Source organism: Salminus brasiliensis, chromosome 18 (genome assembly GCF_030463535.1).
Source record: "Salminus brasiliensis chromosome 18, fSalBra1.hap2, whole genome shotgun sequence".
Taxonomy (NCBI): domain Eukaryota; kingdom Metazoa; phylum Chordata; class Actinopteri; order Characiformes; family Bryconidae; genus Salminus; species Salminus brasiliensis.
Genome location: NC_132895.1, coordinates 1,701,026 through 1,726,244, shown reverse-complemented (window position 1 = coordinate 1,726,244; position 25,219 = coordinate 1,701,026). Strand labels below are relative to the sequence as shown.

Here is a 25,219-nt window from a genome sequence, read left to right as displayed (position 1 = left end):
TAAAGATCAAAGCAAAAAGGGTCAAATAAACATAACATAAAAAGATTCAGACAAAGATAAGAGGATAATTCAGGGGAGTTTGAGTAATGTTTACCACACTGAAAAACAGCCTGGTCAGTTCAAACTGGTTAAGCAGGTTGAAAACCTTAGCACTAAGCAAGGTTTGGCCAACTTGGCCAGGCTAGGCAACCAGTGAGGCCAGCATGATTATCATTACCACACTGGTCCACCAGTATGACCAGCTTGACCAGCTAACTGGTTGAACAAATTGGCCAAGCTAGATTGACTAGAATGACTAAGCTGTTTAAACACTTGCGTTTGACCTTGAAGATTAGAAGGACTGACCTGATTGATCAACATGACCACCCTAATCATGCAGATTACCAGTATGATCAAACTAGTCGAGAAGTATAACCACCTCAGTCATCAGAAGTCACCAGAAGTCAAAGATCCAACATGCCCTAATGCTGATAACGCACTCTGTGTATCCAATATTATAGTGTTTTGGTGCTGCTGCCTGCCTACCCCCTGGTTCAGGCTCTCCTGCTGTGTTTTATACCCTCCTTTCTGTTTCCATTCTGTTTTCTTTCCCAAGTATTGAGATGGCCTGTTCCTACTGTTCTGCCAGGGGTTACCCAACCTGGCTCTTTACTACTCTACTTTTCTTGCCCCTGTTGCCCCTGGCTTGCTTAAAAGAGACTCAGACCTGGATCTTGGTCAAGCTGCTTTGTGACAACTTTCATTGTGAAAAGTGCAATAGAAATACATTTGAATTGAACTGAATTGAGCATTGAATGTCCTGCAATGTTACCATTGCAAAGCTGGAGAGCCCCAAGTTTGATCAATGGCAGCAAAGCACCAGAGGTGTTAACATAGTACCAAATGCTTCTGGGTTCACAGATAGTGAAGCCACGTTTTTCAGCATTTACAGGACAGAACCAAGCCTTTGAGGCAAAAAACTAATTTTTAAATGGATAAGCATCCACTTCTCACCTTCTCAGATTTGCAAGCAGAACATCACCGCATGCCAAATGCATGTCTCAATTTCTAAAAACTAGTTCAGTCCAAGTCCTGCTAAGGGAGCTCAACCCAATTACTCTGAGTAATCATGTAAATGTTTGATATTTGGCAGATAAAACCATTATGCCGCCAAACTGGCAGGAGAAGTGTGAACAGAAGAGGTTCAGGATTGTGATTAACCTCAACTTTCCATTCCTGACATCATACCAGATTTATTACAACCTATCTGTGGGATTCTCCATCAGTATCTGGCCCAACAGAGAGAGATTAAGTGGTCCTGATGCTTCTTGGCTCCAGGATTAGTAAAAGCATCTGCCTCATGAGCCTTATAGTGACATCGATTCCATCTTTCAAGTGACAAATACAAATAGTGAAGGTAGAATCAAGTGAGACAGTCTTGAATATTCTATTTGAACCCTTGGATTGGAAACAGATGTTTTGAAACCATTCCAAACAGATGTTCTCCAGGTCACCAAATACAGGATTCAGTTTTTACCAGTTGGAATTAGGTCTCAGATGCTGATTCATTGTGTCTATATTAATATTATATTATATTATATTATATTATATTATATTATATTATATTATTTTATACATATAAATAACATTAAAACTAATTCAATTAATTTAACATTAGCTTGACTGGCTATCATTTCTTTGTTTGTATTTCAGTTATTTCTTGCCAATTTAGGACAAAAAGCTTGTTTGGCTTGATTGATATAAGAAGCTCACCAGTTTGTTACAATCAACCCAACTTATGGAATAGGTTCCAACATTTAAACATATTCTGCTCTCGACTGAAATGCTTATGAACTAGCATCAGAGTGGGAATGGAAAAATAATTTGTGGCCTCAATGCATAATCTCAAGGCCACGCCTTATTTAAAGTAACCACCATGTCCCTTAGAAGCTCCATCGATACAGACTCCTGCACTTAACTGACAAAATAAACATTCACTCCCATAATATACACCAATCAGGCATAACATTAGTACCACCTGCCTAATATTGAGTAGGTTCCCCATGTGTCGTCTCAACAGATCCCACCATTTGAGCCATGGACTTCACAAGACATTTGAAAGTGTTCTGTAGAATCTGGACACCTTCGGATATTGCCAGATACTTTAAGTACTGTGGGGTACTGAGCACTGCATAGCAGGAACACCCCACAAGACCTGCATGATGTTGTTGAGATATTCTGACCCAGTCATCTAGAACATCACAGTGTGGTTCTCAGATTCTCTCGGCTTCTAACACATCAACCCTTGAAGAACAGACTGTTAACATGCTGCCTAATGTATCCACCCCTTGACAGAAGCCACTGTAAATTAAGATAATCAATGTTTTCCATTTCACCTGGTACTAATGTTATGGCTGATGGGTGCACATATTACACTCTAATGGTACAAAAGGTTCTTTGAGTGATGCCAAAGAGGAACCACTATTAGTTACCTGAAGAACACATACAGCTTTTCTAGTCCCTGTAGAGAAGTACTGCCAATAGAATAGGACTCTCTGGAGCAGATAAACATCATGAACCTAATGCCAGATGTGGGCTACAGGGGTATAAAACCCCCCAGCATTGAGCTGTGGAGCAGTGGAAGAACTGTGTTCTCTGAAATGATGGTGGTGGAGGAGCTCCATCCAGCACTTTTGGATGGGATGAGTTGGGGATGAATCCTCACAGCAATGCTCCTCCAAAATCTATCAGAAAGCCTTCTTCTCTGGACAGTCGAGACAGTTACTCCAACAAAAGCTGGATCCACCCTTGAATTTGAAAGAAACAATGCACAAGGAGGTGTCCCAATACTTTTGTCCATTTCGTGTACATAATCTTTGTCTGCTTGTGAGCATATAAGTGAACTTTATCCCAGCAGTTTTGAAGGTTCTGCCCTGGAGAGCCAAAGTCCTTCACCATATTCTGGTTTTGCCATCCTAAAACATTGGTTTTAATGGGAGAAGGGCTGATTATTAACGGGGTCTAATTGGGTCAGGAATTAAAAATTAAAACAGTGATTAAAACAGTATGATCAAACTAGTCAAGAATTATGACCACATCAGTCATCAGAAGTCACCAGAAGTCAAAGATCCAACATGCCCTGATGCTGATAACGCACTCTGTGTATCCAATATTATAGTGTTTGGGTGCTGCTGCCTGCCTAGCCCCTGGTTCAGGCTCTCCTGCTGTGTTTTGCACCCTCCTTTCTGTTTCCATTCTGTTTTCTTTCCCAAGTATTGAGATGCCCTGTTCCTACTGTTCCACAGGGGTTATCCAACCTGGCTCTTCACCACTCTACTGCTTGCTGTGATGCTGTCCTGCTCTGGACTTTCACATTGTTTCATTTGTGCCTCACTGCATAACTGTGCATATGACTGTTTAGCTGCATAGACTTTCATATTAACACTGAGCATGTGTGTTACACTCCCTCACACTCTCATCATTTATAGCTTAATGTCACTTAAAAAACTCTCATTAGACAGATCTCTGAACCTTCTTCTCTTCTTCTTCTGTCTCTGTTCCTTTTTCTCTTTATCTCCCTGTGCATGAAAGTCTCCATACTAAACTCATTATGGGAACCTGCTTGGGATTCTCACCTCATTTCTCAAACGGTAGTGGCTTACAGGAGGAAGGGGCTGTATATACTTAAAACTTCCTGGCAGGGGCTGATGCTGCATATCAATGATCACTCACCAATAATAAATGAGCTACTGAGAGGTAGTAGGAGCAGGCCCTGTTGTTTCCTGTTCGTGCTTTAATAAGAATTGTGAGAGTAAAAAAAAAACATTACGATGGCTTTCTGGGCCTCATTCCATAAGAGTTATATGAGGAGGGTAGGGTTTTGAGAAGGACGCTGTTTATGGTTGTACTCTGAGGCACACAAATCCCTCTGGGACACTTTACGGCCTCTTTGCTACTCGCCTTTCTACCATTGTTTTAGAACACAAGCATTATAGTTTCATGGCATTGTTTTGCAAAATAACATATGACGAGTGCCCACAAAGATGCTGCACAGGAATGAAATGCTGATACAGTAAGATCTTGACACAGTTGCTGAGACACAATTTAGAGCCAGAAAACATCACACTGTGCAGTGCAGGGTTGTACAGGGTAACTCTACGACGGGAATTGAGAAAGAGCTTGTTATGGCCTAATGTATGCTCCAACAATCTTTGTATTGGAGGTCTGCCTTACTATTCAACCAAAAATGAGATCTTCTGAAAACAGACATTTTTGTCCTAATAACTAATAACCCAAAAAGATCCAAAAAGATCTGTCCTACAGCATAACACAAAGTATTGTGAACAAGTTGTCTTAGTACATAACCCGAATATATCCTTCAAAACTGCTTCTAATCCAAAGGAATCTTCTGAACTGAGCAAGACTTGTCCTACCACCTAACCCAAACATAATCCCTTGAAAAGAGCAAGACGTGTCTTATTACCCAACCCAAAGATCTTCTGGACTGTTGTGTCTTAGCATCTGACCCAAAGAGATCCTAAGAACAGAGCAAGATCCGACCTACCTCCTAACACAACACAAAGATTGTCTGAATATTTTTTTTCCTAACACCTACTGCAAAAAGGATCATCTGAACATAATAAGATTGGTTCTACAATCTAACCCAAAAGTGATCTTTTTAAAAGAGCAATATTTTTTCAAAAAGATCCAACCACAGATCTTAACACATAACCCAAACCGATCCTCTGAACGAAGCTAAATTTGTCCAACTAACCCAAATATCTATTGAACAGAATGTTCTGTCCTAGCATCCGACCCAAAGGATCCTCTGAAGACTGCAAGATGTCTTAACCCAAAGAAATCATTCACTAAATCACCACTAAAACCAAAGAGGTCATCTGAATAGAGGAAGATTTGTCCTACCACCTAACCCAAACATAATCCCTTGAAAAGAGCAAGACTTGTCTTATTACCCAACCCAAAGATCTTCTGGACTGTTGTGTCTTAGCATCTGATCCAAAGAGATTCTAAGAACAGAGCAAGACTTGTCCTTCAGTCTAACACAAAGTATTTTTTCCCTAACAACTACTGCAAAAAAGCATCTGACCCAAAAAGCATCTTAGCATCTGACCCAAAGAGATCCACTGGACACAGCAATATTTGTCCACCTATCCTTTATATACCTACGCTGAAGTGATGCTTTGAATAAAGGTAAAAAGTGAGCTTCTTTATCCCTCTAACTCAAAAAGATCTGACAAACAGAGCAAAATTGGTCCTACTGTTTCACCCAAAAATGATCCTTCGAAAGGAGAGCAATATTTGTCCTATCAACTAATTTAACGAGGTTTACCAAACCCAAACAACTCATATGAATGGAGTAGGATTTGTCCTACAACTAAAACCAGAGAGGTCATCTAAATAGAGCAACATTCGTCCTACTGTCATGGCATGCTAGGCCAGACCAGGATGGGACGAACACTCGCAGTGATGTTTTCAAAGCAAGGCGATTTATTAACAAAAAACAAGGATACACAAAAGGGTAAAACGAGGCAAACGATGCAGCGACTAAGGCGTATAAACACAAACACAACACAAACGTGGCAAACAAGAGGACGAACTAAAACCGAACCTGGGACTGGGAGTTGAGCTGGCGTGAGCGGCTAGTGCTGGGGGAAAAAACAAAAGGGGACCAGAAAGAAATCCTGCAGGCAGAGCCTGGGCTGAACAGGGGTTAACCTAAACTGAGCTCGAACTGCACTACAATGACTACGGGGGGAGAGCTGGGGGACCAGCTACTGAGCTACAACGGCTAGGCCGACCAAACCTGGACTCGCAGCATACTGCCTTGAGCGAGGGTCGCCTAACTGGGACGAGGGTAGCCAGAGAATCCGGACCGTGAGTGAGGGTCGCCTCGCTGATAACGTGTTTAGCAGGGTGACCTGCTCCTGAATGAGAACACAGAGCAGAATCTGGCCTTAACACACTTCTAACAGTATGGGGAACCTCTTGGGCAACCTTAAGGTCCAAAACAATACAATTATTGGCCCCGAATGGCGGTGTCGAGGCTCCTTAAATACCCCCCAATCCCAGGTGTAACTCATGAACCAAATGAACATGAAACAAGACACTGAATCAAACACATGAACACAAATGAATGAATCGATACGATGAACCAAACACATGAACAAAAAAAAACTACCTACCTTTGAAGATAGCAATATTTGTCCTACCAACTAACTCAACGAGATCCTCTGAACACAGCAATATTTGTCCACCTATCCTTTGAACACATGTTCTGAGGGTGATGCTTTGAATAGAGCATGGACTTCCCTCCATCTAACTCAAAAAGATCCACATAACACAGTCACTCAAAGTGAATTAGATTTGTTTTGTCTTGCTATCTAAATGAAATTGATTGCCTGACCACCTTTGTCCTACAACTTAACCCAAAGAGATCTTCAAATTTCATCCTACTGTGTAACCAAAAGACCCTGTAGACCCTTTGTATTACCATGCAACTCAGAAGCTCCTCCAACAAAACCCAGATTATCGTCTGAAAAGTGTTAGTCCAGTTTTAGCCTATAATAACTCCAGCAAAGATGACCAACATTTCTCGCTAAGATATGATCCATGGAGATCTACCTTGCTTACCAACCCCTAATCCAGCTCAGTGTTGTTGTTTCAGTTTCTGGGCCTCATTCCATAAGAGTTATATGAGGAGCGTAAGGTTTTGAGAAGGACGCTGTTTATGGTTGTACTCAGAAGCACACAAATCACTCTGGGACACTTTACGGCCTGTTTGCTACTCGCCTTTCTACCACGGTTTTAGAACACAAGCACTGCAACCACAGCAAATATCCTCTGCAGGACTAGACTTCATTACTGGTACCAGTGTTTGATTCCCATTCATTCCTCAGGTAGAAGTAAATGGAGATACTTGGGTTAAAAAGACTTCTATAGAAGCTAAAGTATCAACTGAAGCTTTTTACTCCAGTAAAAGTGTAAAAGTACTGGTTTCAGAACGACTTCAAGTAGAAAAGTAAAAGTAATGGAAGGAAAACAAAGACCGAAAGCTTAGGCTGCGCCACAGGGGTCTATAGTGCACTACCCCCCCCCCCTCCCCAAAACCCCATTTCTCTAAAAGTCATAATGAGGAGAATGATCTATTAAAATGTTGATGTTTAAAATGTTGGGCTGCACTAGGCTCCTGTTTCAGCTGCAGATCTGCCCATTGAAAATGAAGCATTTCAGTAATATCAGCTCTATTAAAGGAGCGTCTCTGTGCTCTACTGAGCATTAACATGAGCTTCATGGAGGAAAATATGAGGAGTCGTTGTCTAGAAGTTTAGTAAAGCTGCAGAAAGTCAGACTTCAGAGGCGTGTGATCAATAAGCTTTATTGGAGTGTAAATGTGGGGCTCAGTCGGGACGTTTCACTGCAGCTCTCTTGAGTCTCTGCCACGGACACAGTCTTCATACTAGACTACAGACGTCTGCTGTGAGCTCGCTGGAGAGTGACGGGACGTGTGCAGGTGTGATGGATCTCTTATAAACCAATAGGGAGTCAGAATGGAGTCTGTTTATACTTCTCATCCAATCAGGATCAGACTCACACTTTCCGGATGGAGAGATTTATCTGGAGAGGGTTTTTATTGATGACGAGCCGGAATTAAACAAAGGGAAATGAAATAGGAGGAACGAGGCTGTTTTTAAAATGTAAGGAGGAGAAAGTTCAGATAATTGACACCTCTTGGACTGTTTCTGAGAACTAACCATGAAGAGGTGAGAGTATTATACCCACAAAGTCGCAGATAAAACACTGAAATGCTGACCCAGCAAAAGTAAGAGCTTAAAGCCCAGTCTTTTCTCTACACAGTGTGAATGTTGGCCTGTGTGAGAGTCGCTTAGACTCTCACACAGGCCATGATCCAGAGGCTAGCATCCAGGAGCTTTTCCATCATCTCTGGGAAGCATCCCTGAGCAGATTCCTCATCTCATCTCAGGAAGGGAACATCTAATGCCCTTATCGTCTGTTCCTCTACTGATCCAGACTGCTCATCCAAAATCATGCTGAGATCAATGGGCTTCTGCAGCTTAAGGCTGGGAGTTTGTTGGCAGCCTCAGTCGCACAGTTCTCCATGGCCTTGTTCCTCAAGAACAGCTTGCATCTGATGCCGAGTGCTGCTGTAATCCCACCACCATTTGCCCTGGGTCTTTAGTGAGGGGGTCCACTCGTTAGTACTTACAGTACCGGACAATATGATGCATTATGATGAATTACATACAACCAAATCTTGGCTTTAATTCAAGTGAATTCAGTATATTGCTTTCTCCGGTGTACTGACTAAGCTCTACAATTACTGTACATTATTTAATACAGACTGTAGGCCAATAGAAGTGCTTTTTAATATAAAATACATTATACAGACAAAAGTATTGGGACACCTACTCATTCACTGTCTTTTATGTTGTTTCTGAAAGCAAGGGTATTAAAAAAAAGAGTTTATGCTGTCTCTACTGTCCAGACAAAACAGTCTGCCAGTTTTTTGGCGGAGCATTGCTGTTAGGATTTGATTGCATTCAGCAACAAGAGTGTTAATGAGGTCAAAATGTTGGATGATGATGATGATGTTGATGATGAACACCCCACCTCATCCCAAAATCATTGGATGGGGCACCATCCATCATTCCAGAGAACACAGTTCCATGTCATGTGGTAACAACTAATTGAACTGGGCACTGGTCCCAGTTTATTTAACTTGACCAATGACCAGTGCATAGTAATGGCCAATGCTTTGACCTGTTTCACCGTCAATATGGACTGAAAAACTCAATATAGACTGAATTATAGCCACGGTTACTGATTAAAGAAGTGGATACAGCAACAAATAAACAAAAAACAAACAAACAAACATAAATAGATATAAGATAGAATGTGGTATATATCTAATTTACAGTAGAAAGTGAGAGCAAGACAAACAAAGTGAAAGTTAAAGCCAGGGAAAACCAGTCAGCCAGTTTGTTACAGTGCTAAGATAGGCTAAGCTAAGCTAAGCTACAATATGCTGTGTGTCTGTGGGCCGTCTCAGTGCCATAAGCCAGCCAATCAAAGCAGAACGATTCATTTTTTTTTACAATCCTGTAAAAGACCAATCAGCATGTTTCACTGGGAGGTAAAATAACAGGGTGGTAGAAAGCTTAGAAAATGATGTCTGAGCAATTTCTCCCGAAGCGAAGTCCCTCACTTCCTATTAATACATCAGACAACACCGCAAACACTCAGCCCATGCAGTCTGCTGCACCTTCAATATAAAACAAACAATGCGGTCATTTCTCAGAGTGGTGTTCAGGTAAAGTGGCCACTAATGAGTGTAACTGTTGTTCTGCACCTTTGTCTCCTATCACAGAAGGAGAAACAGAGATAAGGACATTACTGAATGGGACGTGAGCCAATCAGATAGAGGGGAGGAGAACTGCTGAGGAGCTTTAAGAGGTAAACGTTTAGGCTGCACTTGAGAGCAGAGTTTCTGTGGTAGTTGGTTAATAATTCTACAGCGAATGAATGAGGGTAGAGATGTACAGTAGGCTACTAATAGCCCTGTAGATTCTTAAATGAACACAGCTATTAATTAACAACTGAAGAATAATGCAGGCTTGGGTTATTGAGAGATTTTTTACTGTACTCTTTTAGTACAGTTGTTTAGGTCATGGTCCTTAATTAGAAGAAATCACATTTGTAAATTAATAAATAAAAATGGACAAATATGCTTTTTTCTAATTAAAAATGATGCATACATACAATGATCTGAATAAGATGTATAATTCAGTAACTACAGGGACTTCTGTACAAACTGGTGGGGCTATTCTCTGTTAACAGAAGTTTGTAACAACACTTTTGGCTGACTATAGGTAGTTTAGTTAAGTATATATACACCCAGATACACACACATACATATATACTATATATATTATATATATATTATATGTGTGTGTGTGTGTGTGTGTGTGTATCTGTGTGTATATATATATATATATATAGTGTACTGTACAATGTATATATAGTATTGGAACACCTGGTCACCTGGTCAGCAAGTCCTTCAGTGAATCTGAGTTTGTGGTTATTGGAGTTTCAGGGAAATGATTGGTCCAAAAAAAAAAAAAAAGGACAACCTTCAACTCAGCACAATCTCATACTGTAAAGACTGAAGCTCAGCTAGATCAGGATTGAAGGGATTAGGGTATGGAAATGTGCATGACCATCGAAATGATCATAATTACGGAGCACAATGGCAGAGCAGGAAAAGAGGTTAAATTGAGTAGATGGATGGATAAACACAGGTAGATGGGGGTCAGCCTGGTGAGGGAATGTGCTGGATTTAGGAAATTTCTATATCGTGAAATTGGTTAAAAAAAGTAAAATGAATTACAGAATTACAAATATATATATATATAGTTCTGCTTCTGAAAAGAGGTGGAGCAATAAAGTTACCCGATATCCATCACCTGGACAACTGACTTTTATTTGCTCCGAATATTAAATGCCTCACATTTCTCTCTGCTGTGATATTCACATACGCTCTTTCCACCCTGGAGCTTTCTCTCTGAATCTCTCACCCCCCCCCTGACTTTACTCACAGCATACTGGTGAGATAGAAGCGTAGGTGGAACTTTAGGTGGGTGACAGGAAAGAGAAAATAGGAGGGTAATTATCATGCGACTGAAATCCTCAACTCCCTAAAAATACACCCTCACCAACGCAAAGACGACAGCACTTCATGTCTGGATATTGCCATGGATGGATGGATAAACAGATGGGTGGATGGATGGATAGACAGATGGGTGGATGGATGGATAGACAGATGGGTGGCTGGTCACAGATTTGTATTTTCATCTGAATACCTATCTAAATAGCTGGATGGATGGATGGATGGATGGGTGGGTAGGCAGGTGGATAGATGGATAGCTGGATGGATAGATGGATAGATGGATAGATGGATAGCTGGATGGATAGATGGATAGATGGATAGATGGATGGATAGATGGATAGATGGATAGCTGGATGGATAGATTGATAGCTGGATGGATAGATGGATAGATGGATAGATAGATAGATTAATGAATACAGGGATGGTTTGATAGATTTGTCAGATGGAGGGATGGATGGAAGGATAAAGGGATAGAGGGATGAATGGATAAATGGTGGTGGATGGACAATGAATAAAGTGGACAGGCTGGACAGATCATGTTGATGGATGGATGATAGATGGACAGATATATGGATGAATGGATGGATAAATAGATAGATAATTGCAGGGGTAGATGATTGATGGATATATGGATAGATGGATGGATGGATTGATGGAAGATAAATGGACAGATACATGGATTGATGGATGGACAGACGGATGAATGAATAGATAAATGATGTGTAAATGATTGATGGATGGACAGATGGATAAATAGACAGATAATTAAAGGGGTAGATGATGGATGGATGGACAGATGGATGGATGGATGGACAGATAGATGGATGGATAAATAAACAGATAATTGGAGGGGTAGATGATTGATGGATATATGAAGAGATGAATGGATGGATGGATGGATGGACAGATAGATGGATGGATGGATGAATGGATGGATGGACAGATAGATGGATGGACAGATAGATGGATGGATGGATGGACAGATGGATGGATGGATGGATGGATAGATGGATTGACAGATAGATGAATAGATGGATGGATGGAGAGATAGATGGATAGATGGATGGATGGAGAGATAGATGGATAGATGGATGGATGGACAGATAGATGGATGGATAAACAGACAGATAATTGGAGGGGTAGATGATTGATAGATATATGAAGAGATGGATGGATGGATGAATGGATGGATGGACAGATAGATGGACGGATAGATGGATGGATGGATGGACGGACAGATGGATAGATGGATAAATGGACAGATAATTGAAGGGGTATATGATTGATGGATGTATGAAGAGATGAATGGATGGATGGATGGACAGATAGATGGATGGATGGATGGATGGATGGATGGACAGATAGATGGATGGATGGATGGACAGATAGATGGATGGATGGATGGATGGATAGATGGATGGACAGATAGATGGATGGATGGATGGATGGACAGATAGATGGATGGATGAATGGACAGATGGATAGATGGACGAATAGATAGATGATGAGTAGATGATTGATGGATATATGGATAGATGGATGGATGGATCAGTGAGGGTTAAATGGATGGATGGATGGATGGAGTAACTGATTAATTGATTGATTGATTGATCAATAGATCAATAGAACAGGACACTCTGATGTAGCCACCCATGAGCCTATAGTCACTCAATACTGAGCATGGGCTAAAGGGGTATAAAGCCACCCAGCACTGTCTTTTGCCACCTGTGTTCCTGAAATCATGTGTATTAACTGCATTAACAGCATCTACTCTTCTGAAAAGGCTTTACACTAGAAGTTGGAACATTGCTGTAAGGATGATTTGATTGACTTCAGCCACACAGTAGCATCAGTGAGCTTAGGTTCTGATGTCAGTTGATTAGTTCTGCCACTCCAACTCATCTTAAAGCCATTGGATAGGGCTCCATCACTGCAAAGAATGCCTACACTCGACACTGGACACTGTGTCTTAGGGTCATGTGCTTACAGTTGCTTCAGAACATCCCGTGTAATTGATCAGTGCTTTTCTATGGAGATTATACACGCGGTGTGTCAGCAATGGCAGCAGAATTCTCTCATAAGAAGGGGTGTCTGGATACTTTTGGACAGAGTATATGTTAATATATGGATATTTATATCAAAGGGGTCTTTTTTTGCACTGAATATGGGGTACTGTTGTGCACATGAATGGTGTGTGTATATGAATGAGAGAGAGTGAGGTGGGGTTTTGCGGGTGATGCAAAAGACTAATGCTTTCTAATGTCTCTCATTAAATATTCAACACTCCAGCATTCCGCATGAATAATTAACATTTCCTTGTCATTTTAATATGCTATCAGAATGCCAGAGAGGGCGGAGAGGGTTTGGCCTGCAGCTTATCCTGGTCTTTCTTTAGATTGTTTCAATCTTTTGCGCAGAATAGTGACGCTAAATTAACGCCAGACTCCTTGAAGTTCAGAACGAGAGCAAATGTTGCAGAAAACCTCAACAGCTTTACAAACCAACAAGCTGTTCGCCTAATTACCCCGGCTGTGATTCAGGGCTATTTTTGAAGGGAAATGCTCTCAATAGTTTCAACAGCTTCATTTTCCTCTCAGCTTCACATTTTCACCCACTGAGCTAAAGCTCTATCCTTATTTGAGCCTGAACAGCCTTTGAAACTGGTTCTTTCTATCAGCAAAAAAGCTTCTTAAAAAACCCTTTTCCAGCACTGCCTACATTGATCAGCCATAACATTAAAACCAGCTGAAGGCAGTGAGTGAACAGTCAGTTCTTGAAGGTGATGTTGGTGTTAAAAGCAAGAAAAATGGACAAGCGTAAGAATCTAAGACACTTTGACAAGAACCAGACTGTGATGTTCTAGACAATGACTGGGTCAGAACATCTCCAGAACATCAGCAAGCAGGTCTTGTCAGCAAGCAGGAGTGTTTTACCAGGTTTCTCCAGATTCCCCCTGAAGACCTGCACCGTAACACTGTCTGTTGTCATAGTGACTGTGTTTAATGACTGAGGTGTGTGTAGAAGTCTATAGTATCTGAATCTCCTCTTGGTGGCGTAATAGAGCACCATCTTATGGCAAATCAACCTCAACTCACAGTGAGAGCCAGCCAGGCTAAAGTACAGCTTCCAAACATGGTGGAGGTAGTTTCTCACACTGCTTCTGTAACTAAGACCCTCAAAGTAAACAATGAGAGTTCCTTCCCCATATACACTGACAGTAGCTAATGTTTTGGACCCAAGTGGGTCAGGAGCGTACTGTAGATGTAATGGTGGGTCAGTCAGGAGCGTACTGTAGATGTGATGGTGGGTCAGGGGTGTACTGTAGATGTGATGGAGGGTCAGGGGTGTACTGTAGATGTGATGGTAGGTCAGTCAGGAGTGTACTGTAGATGTGATGGTGGGTCAGGAGCATACTGTAGATGTGATGGTGGATCAGTCAGGAGTGTACTGTAGATGTGATGGAGGGTCAGGAGTGTACTGTAGATGTGATGGTGGGTCAGGAGTGTACTGTAGATGTGATGCAGGGTCAGGAGCATAAAGTAGATGTGATGGTGGGTCAGGAGTGTACTGTAGATGTGATGGTGGGTCAGGAGTGTACTGTAAGTATGATGGTTGGTCAGGAGTGTACTGTAGATGTGATGGTGGGTCAGTCAGGTGTGTACTGTAGATGTGATGGTGGGTCAGTAGGAGTGTACTCTAGATGTGACGGTGGGTCAGGAGTGTACTGTAGATGTGACGGTGGGTCAGTAGAAGTGTACTCTAGATGTGATGGTGGGTCAGTGGGAGTGTACTGTAGATGTGATGGTAATAAATTCTAGTTCTAGGGTTTGATGGGGCTGATATTTGCTGCTTTACTTTGTGGTGTAAAATAAATGGACAGTGTTCGACAGCAGCTTCCAATAGTTTAGAATTGTACTGCCTGACAACAGTTGTGTTTCATTATGAAGTGTGTGTGTGTGTGTGTGTGTGTGTGTGTGTGTGTGTGTGTGTGTGTGAGAATAGTTAAAATGCACAGGCTGCGAGTGTCCGCTGCCCACATGCAGCGCTTTCTGTGCGTCTTTATCTGACCTTTGACCCCAGTGGCCGCCATTCACTACATTCCACACGTCACACAACTGACACCAAGAGACCACAGCAGCACCCTGCAGTCTCACCCCACTGAGAGTGACGTTAGAGTGACAAACACTGCTCTACTGACCGCTATGATCACACGGCCTGCAGCCAAGAGATATCTGGACACACAAACCAGCACGTGTGTGTGTGTATGAAATGTGTCCAGTGTGGGATGTTAGACCATTTTTTTTTTGGGGGGGGGGGGGCATTCTAAGGTCCTGTGACTGGCAAGGGTCGAAAAAAATTTATTAATTGCATATTTTGGCGAAGTTTTTTCTTTTCTTTGTTTGTTCTTTATCCTAATTTCTTTCTCTTTGTTGTCGTCTTTTATCTCTGTTTATTTTTTTATTCATTCATTTTCTTAGATGTCAGGTGGGATGCGGTGTGTATCAGATGCTGCAGGCTGACAGACAGTGATTAGGTTAATGAGGGGGTAATAAACGAGGCAGGTAATGAATTAAACAGTGGTTAATAAGCTTCTTCAGAGACTCTTCATTACCTCACTCTGCACTCTGACGGACTACACCCCCCATTCACTCACTCCTCTGTTCACTCACTCCTCAGTTCATTTTCTCCTTAGTTCACTCACTCCTCTGTTCACTCACATACTCCTCTGTTCACTCACTTACCCTATTCAGCCACTCCTCAGTTCACTCACTCACTCCTCAGTTCACTCAGTCACCCAATTCAATCACTCCTCAGTTCACTCATTCACTCCTCAGTTCACTCACTCACCCCATTCATTCACTCCTCAGTTCACTCACTCACCCAATTCATTCACTCCTCAGTTCACTTATTCACTCCTCAGTTCACTCACTCACCCCATTCACTCAATCACCCCATTCACTCACTCCTCAGTTCACTCACTCACCCCATTCATTCACTCCTCAGTTCACTTACTCCTCAGTTCACTCACTCACCCCGTTCATTCACTCCTCAGGTCACTCATTCACTCCCCAGGTCCCTCACTCCTCGGTTCATTTACTCCTCTGCTCACCCACTCACCCCATTCCCGCACTCCTCAGTTCACTCACTCCTCAGTTCATTCACTCATCTGTTTACATTTACATTTAATGCACTCCTCAGTTCGCTCACTCCTCAGCTCGCTCACTCACACCGTTCTGTCTGCGTTTCTTTCTATATTCATTATTTCTTTTATTCTTATGTCTACCTCGGTCAGTCGGAACAGCCTGGGTTTATCAGTGAAGGTGTAAAACTCACTCTGCCTCTGTTCCACATTCACTGACTCTCCTCCACCTGCCTCTGTAAACACACCGTGCTACAGTATACAGGTCTCCATAGGGGTGGAGACGCTGCTCTCAGCGTCACAATCCTGTACAGAATAATGATACTGTAATTCCCACTGGAGTCTGAGATCCAGCTATAAATACACTCACAGAACCAGGCCAGGATGATTACACACACCAGTGAGATTTATTAACCGTCCAGCAGCTAATCAGGGTTTCCTCAAAGTCTGCTGTTTTGTGTTCAGATTTGGGAAGTAGGACAAGAAGCCTTCAGCTTTTAGTACTGCTAAATAAATCAATACAACAAATATCAGAAGAAACCAGGAGAGAAACTTACATTTACAGCATTTAGCAGAGGCTCTTCTCCAGAGTTCTTACAGAAGAGCTTCACTGTTTACTGAAGAAGAACCTCAGCTAGTTTAAATAGACTAAAATTCAGATCCTCTAATCTTAGACTCTACTAAACTCAAGTCAATATGGAGACCATAATACTCTACTCTTCACCCAAGTCCTCTCAGAAGAGGAGGGTCTTCAGTCTGGGTTTGAGGACAGTGAGTGTTGGACTCTGCTGTTCGGACACCCAGGGGAAGTTCGTTCCTCCACTTCGGTGCAGGACAGTAAAAAGTCTGGACACTCGTCTTCCTGGATCTTAAAGGATGGCGGGTCGAGCCGAGCCGGACTTGAAGCTGGAAGGGCTCTTGGTGCAGATCGGATTTTGACCATCGCTATCAAGTACGGAGGGGCTGGCTGGTCCAGTCTTGGCTTTGTAGGCCAGAGTCAGGGGTCTGAATCTGATGAGGGCAGCAGCTACAGGAAGCCAGTAAAGAGTGAACCCAGCAGAGGAGGAGCTGAACATGGCTGAACTTAGAAACGCTGAAGACGACCCGACCCGACCCGCTGTGTTCTGGATCAATTACAGAGGCCTGATGGTGAGCAGAGGGAGACCAGCCAGAACAGAAGCTGCAGTGGTCAGAAACTGTGTGGAAATCACAGATTCCAAACGTTTGGGCCGTCCTACATTACTGTTAGTCATACCTTGGATTAGTTTTTTTGCCAGGTTTGACTTTGAAACCAAAAATAATATATGTAATTATGTTCAAGTAATTACGTACCAATAGTTACATAATACTTTCTAGTCTGCTAGGGATTACAGCTGTGTCATATACAGTCTTGTGCAGACCTCCAATCCCATTATTCTAAGAGCAATAGGAGTTTTTACTGTATACTGTAAAAAATAAAGGTGCTACAAAAGGGAACTGGATTTATGTTCAGCTGCATCTGTGAAGCTTCTACACTCTACAAAATAATGGTTCTTTAAATGATAATAAAAATAATAGAAAAACCACTGTTGGTTCCATAAAGAACCATATTATATAACAGAATGTGCCCCTTAAATTGATAAGGAACCTTCGCATCAAGAGAATCTTTTAGGGTCTTTTAAAGGCTCTCACACACATTTCTATGCCAAACATGGTTCTTTATTATACCAAAAGTGGTTCTCTATTATTTTTATTATCATTTAAAGAACCATTATTTTGTAGAGTGTAGAAGCTTCACAGATGCAGCTGAACATAAATCCAGTAAAAAGGAGAAACAAGAGCTTCTCATTCTGAAGAAAGAAAGTAGTGAGATCTTGTCGGTGAGCTAGTCTGAAGAACAGAGCTCGGTTCCTCCAGGGTTCTCCTGGACACCCCCCCCCCAGTCCAGCCAGCACAGCATGGAGGATGTGTTCAACTCCATCATCATCATCATCAGCAGCAGCAGCAGCAGCAGCAGCAGCTCACCTGATTTACCATCATTAAGCCCTGATTTACCACCAAACCAGGTGTTGATCTGAGGAGAACTCTAAATAACACTAGACTCCATGAGGAGAACTTTGGAGATGTTCTAATGATGAACACAGTGATGGAGAACCACTTTCTGTAGGAGTGTTATTATTATTAGTGATTATTCTAATAGCAGTGATTAACTGAGCAGATCAGCAGCTTTACAGTAGAATTCTCACAGGGGGCTAAAACTTTAGCACATCTGTGAGAGATGGAAAGGCTTTAGGGGAACATTTTGATAGCACAGAAAACAGAACCCGGTACTTGAAGAGTTCTTCTTCATTTAATGTCCAGTCTTTCCAGTTCCTGACCACAATCTGAATTTTCCTCAACTTCACTGCATAAGGGTTCATTCAGTAGGACAGAACAACAGATGCATTGTGGGTAAGTGACTGTTGGAGCCGCTTGCCGCCCACCTCTGGAATTATGCCTGACCTTCACATTCAGAAACACATGGTCTGCACACAGATACACACATTTTATACAGTATCAGCAAATAGATAATAATAATAATAATAATAATAATAATAATAATAATAATAATAATCATCATCATCGTAATAAATGTAATTGTATTGTTAATTTAATTGTCAGTTATTTCTGTTTATTTCATTTGTATCTGTGTACACCCCCCCCCCCCCAAATGACCTTGCCTTGACCTCGGGAGCCCTCCAAAAAAAGGTTCTGCCTTTTTGGTTTGAAGACATTTTGTCCCAAACACCCAAACAGACCTGTGGTGGTCCGGACGTGGGCAGATGCAGACACACACTCTGGCTCCAGCATGTTCAGACACGCTACGATACCCACAGAGGCAGTGAGATAGAGAGAAGGAGAGATGGAGGAGCGATAGAGAAGGAGAAGGATATTTGTGGACCAGACCTCCGTAGTCAGCCTCATAAACCATCGGTGAGGAGTTCACCCACAGAAGGAATGCTGAAAACTCAAGTTCCTGTGCTGGGACCTTAAGTGGGAGGAGAACATGGTCCATGGTCTAACAGAGCATAGCAAAGGATGATGAAGAAAATCAACCTACTGCAGGCCCTGATACATCAGCTCTACTCCTTTACTATAGCTCAGAACTTTACAGAAACCCCCTTACTGTGACCCAAACCTTTACAAAACCCCACTACGGTGGCTCAGAATTTTAAAACCTCCCTTTATTGTGGTCCAGAACTTAACAACCTCCTTATTTTGGCCCAGAACTTTACAAACATCCCTTACTGTAGCCCAGAATGTAATAACCCCAGAACTTTACACTTTACACCCTTTTAGTGTATTTTACAAATACCTCTTACTGTAGCTCTGATATTTACAACCTCCCTTCACTGTAGCCCAGAACTTTAAAATCCCCTCCAACTTCTTAACAACCAAGGTGAGGGTACTTTAATTAACTATGGCCTTAACTTTACAAACATCTTTTACTGTTTTCCAGAACTTGTTACTGTGGCCCATTACCTCACAATCCCTCCCCTTACTGCGGCCCAGAACGTTAAAATCCCCTCTAACTTCTTAACAACCAAAGTGAAGGTACTTTGGTCCAGAACTTTACAGCCCTCCTATGGCCCACAACTTTACAACTCTCCCTTTCTGAGGCCCAAAACTTTACAAACCACTTTTAATGTTTACCAGAACTTTACAAAACCCCTTACTATTACCCAGAACGTATACAAACTTCTTGATACTGTGGCCCATAACCTTACAATCCCTCCCCTTTACTGTGGCTCAGAACTTTGCCCCACTTACATGGTCCAGAACTTTACAAATGTCTTGATTCCGTGGCCCATAACTTTACAAAACCCCATTACTATGGCCAAGGAATTTACAAACCTCCCTTTATTATGGTCCAGAATGTAATAACCCCCATTACAGTAGCCCAGAACTTTAAATTTACTTACTGTGGCAAAGAGTTTAACAAATACCTCTTACTGTAGCTTTGATCTTTACGAACTCTCTTTACTGTATCCCAGAACTTTACAATCGCCCCACTTACATGGTCCAGAACTTTACAAATGTCTTAAAACTATGACCCATAACTTTACAAAACCCCATTACTATGGCCCAGGACTTTACAAACCTCCCTTTATTATGGTCCAGAATGTAATAACCCCCATTGCAGTAGCCCAAAACTTTACATTTCCCTCTTACTGTAGCTTTGATCTTCAAAACCTCCCTTCACTGTCACCCAGAACTTTAAAACCTTTTTACTGTAGTCCAGAACTTTAAAATCCCCTCTAACTTCTTAACAATCAAAGTGAGGGTACTTTAATCAGCTGTGGCCCATTAGAAACAAACCTCTTTTACTGTAGCCCAGAACTTTACAAACCTCCATACTATGGCCCAGAACTTTACAAACTTCTTGATACTGTGGCCCATAACCCTACAATCCCTTCCTTCACTGTACCTTAACTTTACAGCCCTCCTTACTGTGGCCCAGAATTTTTCAAACCACTTTCACTGTTTTCCAGAATCCCTCCTATGGCCCACAACTTTACAACTCCCCCTTACTGTGGCCTAGAATTGTACACCCCTTGTACTGTGGCCCAGAACTTTACAAAACTATTTTACTGTTTTCCAGAACTTTACAAACCTCCATACTATGGCCCATAACTTTACAAACTTCATGATACTGTGGGCCTTAACCTCACAATCCCTTCCCTTACCATAGCGCAGAACTTTACAATCCCCACTTTTACATGGTCCAAACTTCTTGTTGCTGTGGCCCATAACTTTACAAAACCCATTACTATGACCCATAACTTTACAACCTCCTTTAAGGTTTCCTCATAACTTTACAAACCTCTTTATTATGGCCTAGAACTTTATGAAACCTCCCATTTACTGTTTCTCAGAACTTTACATTCATATAATTCTTGATCATGGTGTATATTAGTGTAAAATTGTGTAAATAACACTCGCACATATATAAGCATTCTATTGTAGCTCTTTCGGGACAGAGTGTGAAATGCGCTGCTCTAATTTTAACACTTGATGATATTTAGTCTTGGATTCAAGTCCAGATTCAAACCTGGAGGCAAAACTCTGTTTCACGATGAACCACATGACCTTCCAGCTCATTGTCATTCAGAGTAAGAGCTTCCACGTTGCCTTCCCCTGAACTCAATGTCAAAGAGGACTAATTGTGGTTTTTCTATGGTATAGGACCTTGCTCTAAAAGGTTTTCCAGAGTCTTTCTATAAGCAGGTGTCAGATGTCGTGTTTAAAAGCAGTCCCATTTAATAACCAGCGCTCCTTACAGAGACCTCGCCGCATTCACACCAGATCAAACCCACTAAACGGAGGCTGACTTTCAGAAAAACACTCATTTCAGGGCTTTGAAGCAGCTGCTGGAGATAAAGGCGTAAATAAGAGGGAGGATTTTCAGACGGATAGAGGGGTGGGTGGATATGATGTGAAACAGACGGTTTGCCGTCTGGATGAAGGTGTTACTCACTCTCCATCACTGAAACAGTGCTGCAGATCACACAGTAATTCATTAAGCTCACTGAAAGACTGGATATCTTCTAGATTACAACTAATAACGTTTCTAATAAAGTGGCCAGTGAGTGGAAGCACAAGGTAGGGGTTTCTAATAAAGTGGCCAGTGAGTGGAAGCACAAGGTAGGGGTTTCTAATAAAGTGGCCAGTGAGTGGAAGCACAAGGTAGGGGTTTCTAATAAAGTGGCCAGTGAGTGGAAGCACAAGGTAGGGGTTTCTAATAAAGTGGCCAGTGAGTGGAAGCACAAGGTAGGTGTTTCTAATAAAGTGGCCAGTGAGTGGACGCACAAGGCTGGTGTTTCTAATAAAGTGGCCAGTGAGTGGACGCACAAGGCTGGTGTTTCTAATAAAGTGGCCAGTGAGTGGACGCACAAGGCTGGTGTTTCTAATAAAGTGGCCAGTTAGTGGAAGCACAAGGTAGGTGTTTCTAATAAAGTGGCCAGTGAGTGGACGCACAAGGCTGGTGTTTCTAATAAAGTGGCCAGTGAGTGGACGCACAAGGCTGGTGTTTCTAATAAAGTGGCCAGTGAATGCAGTTGGACATAACAAGTCTTATCTCTTTCCTTTACCGACCTCTCTCTTTTGGTCTCTGTCTCTCTTTCTCTGTCTCTCTTTCTCTGTCTCTCTCTCTCTTTTTCTGTCTCTCTCTCTCTTTTTCTGTCTCTCTCTCTCTTTTTCTCTGTCCCTGTCTCTCTCTCTGTCCCTGTCTCTGTCTGTCTGTCTGTCTGTCCCTGTCTCTCTCAGCTTATTAAATATGCCTGGTTTACTCGAGCGAGCGATACGCAGCTATGAGACTGTATTATACAGCAGCAGTTTTCTGCCTTTGTTCAAAAGTTTGGAATCACTGATCAAATGCATGTTTACTTCTAATGAATCTGATACATCCCAGATTCCAAATAACCAGGAGGAAAGTTTAACAAATTAAAACACTCCAGATGTTTCCAGTAGATGCTTCTGAAATGACTAAGGAAAGTATTTATCATTACAGTCAATGGCTGCCAGGGCAACCAACCGAGTGAGCGAGAGAGAGAGAGAGAGAGAGAGAGAGAGAGAGCGCTGCAGTGACTCACTGTCTGTTATCCATTAGTTGTGTTCTGAATACACAGCAAAGATTTTCCTTAGGCTGTCTGTCTAATCCTCATTCTGTCTGTCTGATCCTCACACTGCCTGTCTGTCTAATCCTCATTCTGTCTGTCTGATCCTCACACTGCCTGTCTGATCCTCACACTGCCTGTCTGATCCTCACACTGTCTGTCTGTCTAATCCTCATTCTGTCTGTCTGTCTGTCTGTCTAATCCTCATTCTGTCTGTCTGATCCTCACACTGCCTGTCTGATCCTCACACTGCCTGTCTGTCTAATCCTCATTCTGTCTGTCTGATCCTCACACTGTCTGTCTGTCTAATCCTCATTCTGTCGGTCTGTCTGTCTAATCCTCATTCCGTCTGTCTGTTCGTCTGACTCTCACACTGGCTGTCTGTCTGTCTGTTCCTCATTCTGTCTGTCTGTCTATCTGATCCTCACACTGCCTGTCTGATCCTCACACTGTCTTCCTGTCTGTCTAATCCTCATTCTGTCGGTCTGTCTGTCTAATCCTCATTCCGTCTGTCTGTTCGTCTGACTCTCACACTGGTGGTCTGTCTGTCTGTTCCTCATTCTGTCTGTCTGTCTATTTGATCCTCACACTGCCTGTCTGATCCTCACACTGTCTTCCTGTCTGTCTAATCCTCATTCTGTCTGTCTGTTCCTCATTCCGTCTGTCTGATCGGAGGAATGTCTGTCTGATCTGAATGCTGTCTGCCTGTCCGTCTGATTCTTTTTTAGTCTGTCTGTCCGTCTGACCCTCACACTGTCTGCCTGTCTGTCTAATCCTCATTCTGTCTGTCTCTTCCTCATTTCGTCTGTAGGTCTGTCTGATCATCACTATGTCAGTCTGAGCTTCACACTGTCTGTCTGCCTGTCTAATCCCCAGTCTGTCTGTCTGATCTGTCTGTCTGATCCTCACCCCATTGGTTTGTCTCTCTGTTTGAACCTCACTCTGTCTATCCATCCGATCATCACACTGTCTGTCTGTCTGAGCATCACTGTGTCTGTCTGTCCTTCACTCTGTCTATCTGAGCTTCATCCTGTCTGTCTATCTGTCTGTCTGAGTCTCCTCACTCTCTCTCTCTCTCTCAGACAGTAGAAGTAAGTCAGAGTGTCTGTGTTTTTTCCAGCATTCGCCCTTCTTTTGTTTCTGAGGAGCACAGCGGGCTGTTGCTATAGAAACCACACAGCATCTGCTGGGTTAGCTACTCCAGTTTAGTCATATGGAGCAGATTAGACCCATCAAACAATATTCAAAAGCTCAAAAACTGCACTTTCATCTTTAGACTTTTCTCGCCGTACCATCAAAAGCCTGTCAAACAGCCTCCAACCGCACTGCTTTACACTCAGCTGTCCAAACACCAACACTGTGCTGTGAAAGAAGACTGAATCTGGGGCTTCCAAAGCCTCCGCAAAGCATCAGATTCTGATTCAGAACACACACAGGGATAGAATACACTAGACGGACAAAAGTATTGGGACACCTGCTCATTTATTGCTTTTTCTGAAATCAAGGGTATTAAAAAGAGCTGATCCTGCTTCTGTTGGAGTGACTGTCTCTACTGTCCAGAGAATAAGACTTTCTACTAGATTTTGGAGAAAGAGCATTGCTGTGAGGTTTTGATAGATTGCATTCAGCAACATGAGCATTAGTTAGTGAGGTCAGGATGTTGGATGATGATCACCACCCTACCTTATCATCCCATCATAACTCCCATCATCCCCAACTCATCCCAAAAGTACTGGATGGAGCTCCAACCATCATTCCAGAGAACACAGTTCTTCCACAGCTCCACAGCTCAATGCTGGGGGGCTTTATACCCCTCTACTAGCCCACGCCTGGCATTATTAGGCAGCATGATGCCAGTAGGCTCATGATGCTGATCTGCTTCAGAGTCCTATTCTATTGGCAGTACTTCTTCTCTACAGGGACTAGACAAGCTGTGTGTCAGCAATAGTAGTAGCTGAATGCATTCATTAGAAGGGGTGTCCACAAACATTTGAACATATGGTGTATATATCTGTTGTATACTTATTATATATAATAATAAAATCTCTTAATTTACATACAAACACCAACCTGGTTTAGAGTCTGCTCGTGTCGTGAGAGAGGAATACAGACTATACGTGAATAATGACTCTCGGATTACAGAAGGCTGAAAGTTTGCTTCTGCAGATAAAATATGCCACCACTTCAAAGCTTTTCAAAGTCATGTGTTTGCTTTAGGACACGTATTGGGTGTCCTGTGGAAACACCAGTCAAAGGCAGATTTTTAGTGATTTTTTTAAGCGTCGTGTGCTGCTATATGATACTGTTGTGTAGGAATGACCCGGTGGGCTCAGTGCAGGCCTTAATGGGGCTCTGAACACGTGCATTAATGCTCAGAGACACTCAGTCACACACACACACACACACACACAGCAGGAGAAGAGGCGAGGGGGGGAGCGCATGTAAAGCAGAGGGCAGGTAATAAATCTTTCATTTAACCTGCTGTGTAAAACAGGACATTTCTGAACCGACCCAGGTCCCCCTAGTTCTAGTTGGTAAACTTTCTGTCCAGAACACATCCCTGACTATGCTGTTCCATCATTTGTAGGCCTGTCACACGCTGAATCCCATTATTACGTGAAGCTATTACTTGTATATAGCTGTATATGTGGACACAAGCCTGACCAGAATGCATGTATTAAAACTTTAAAGGATATAAATGGTTACAATGTATTTATTAATTATTATTATTTAAGTCGTAAACATCTTAAAATGCAAAAA

At 42.3% G+C, this 25,219-nt stretch overlaps 1 protein-coding gene across 1 annotated transcript in view; it reads right to left on the bottom strand.

Moving 5' to 3' along the window:
- arhgap24 (Rho GTPase activating protein 24) overlaps window positions 1-25,219 on the bottom strand; it is a 176,125-nt gene that overhangs the window by 127,064 nt on the left and 23,842 nt on the right. The window lies entirely within an intron of this gene.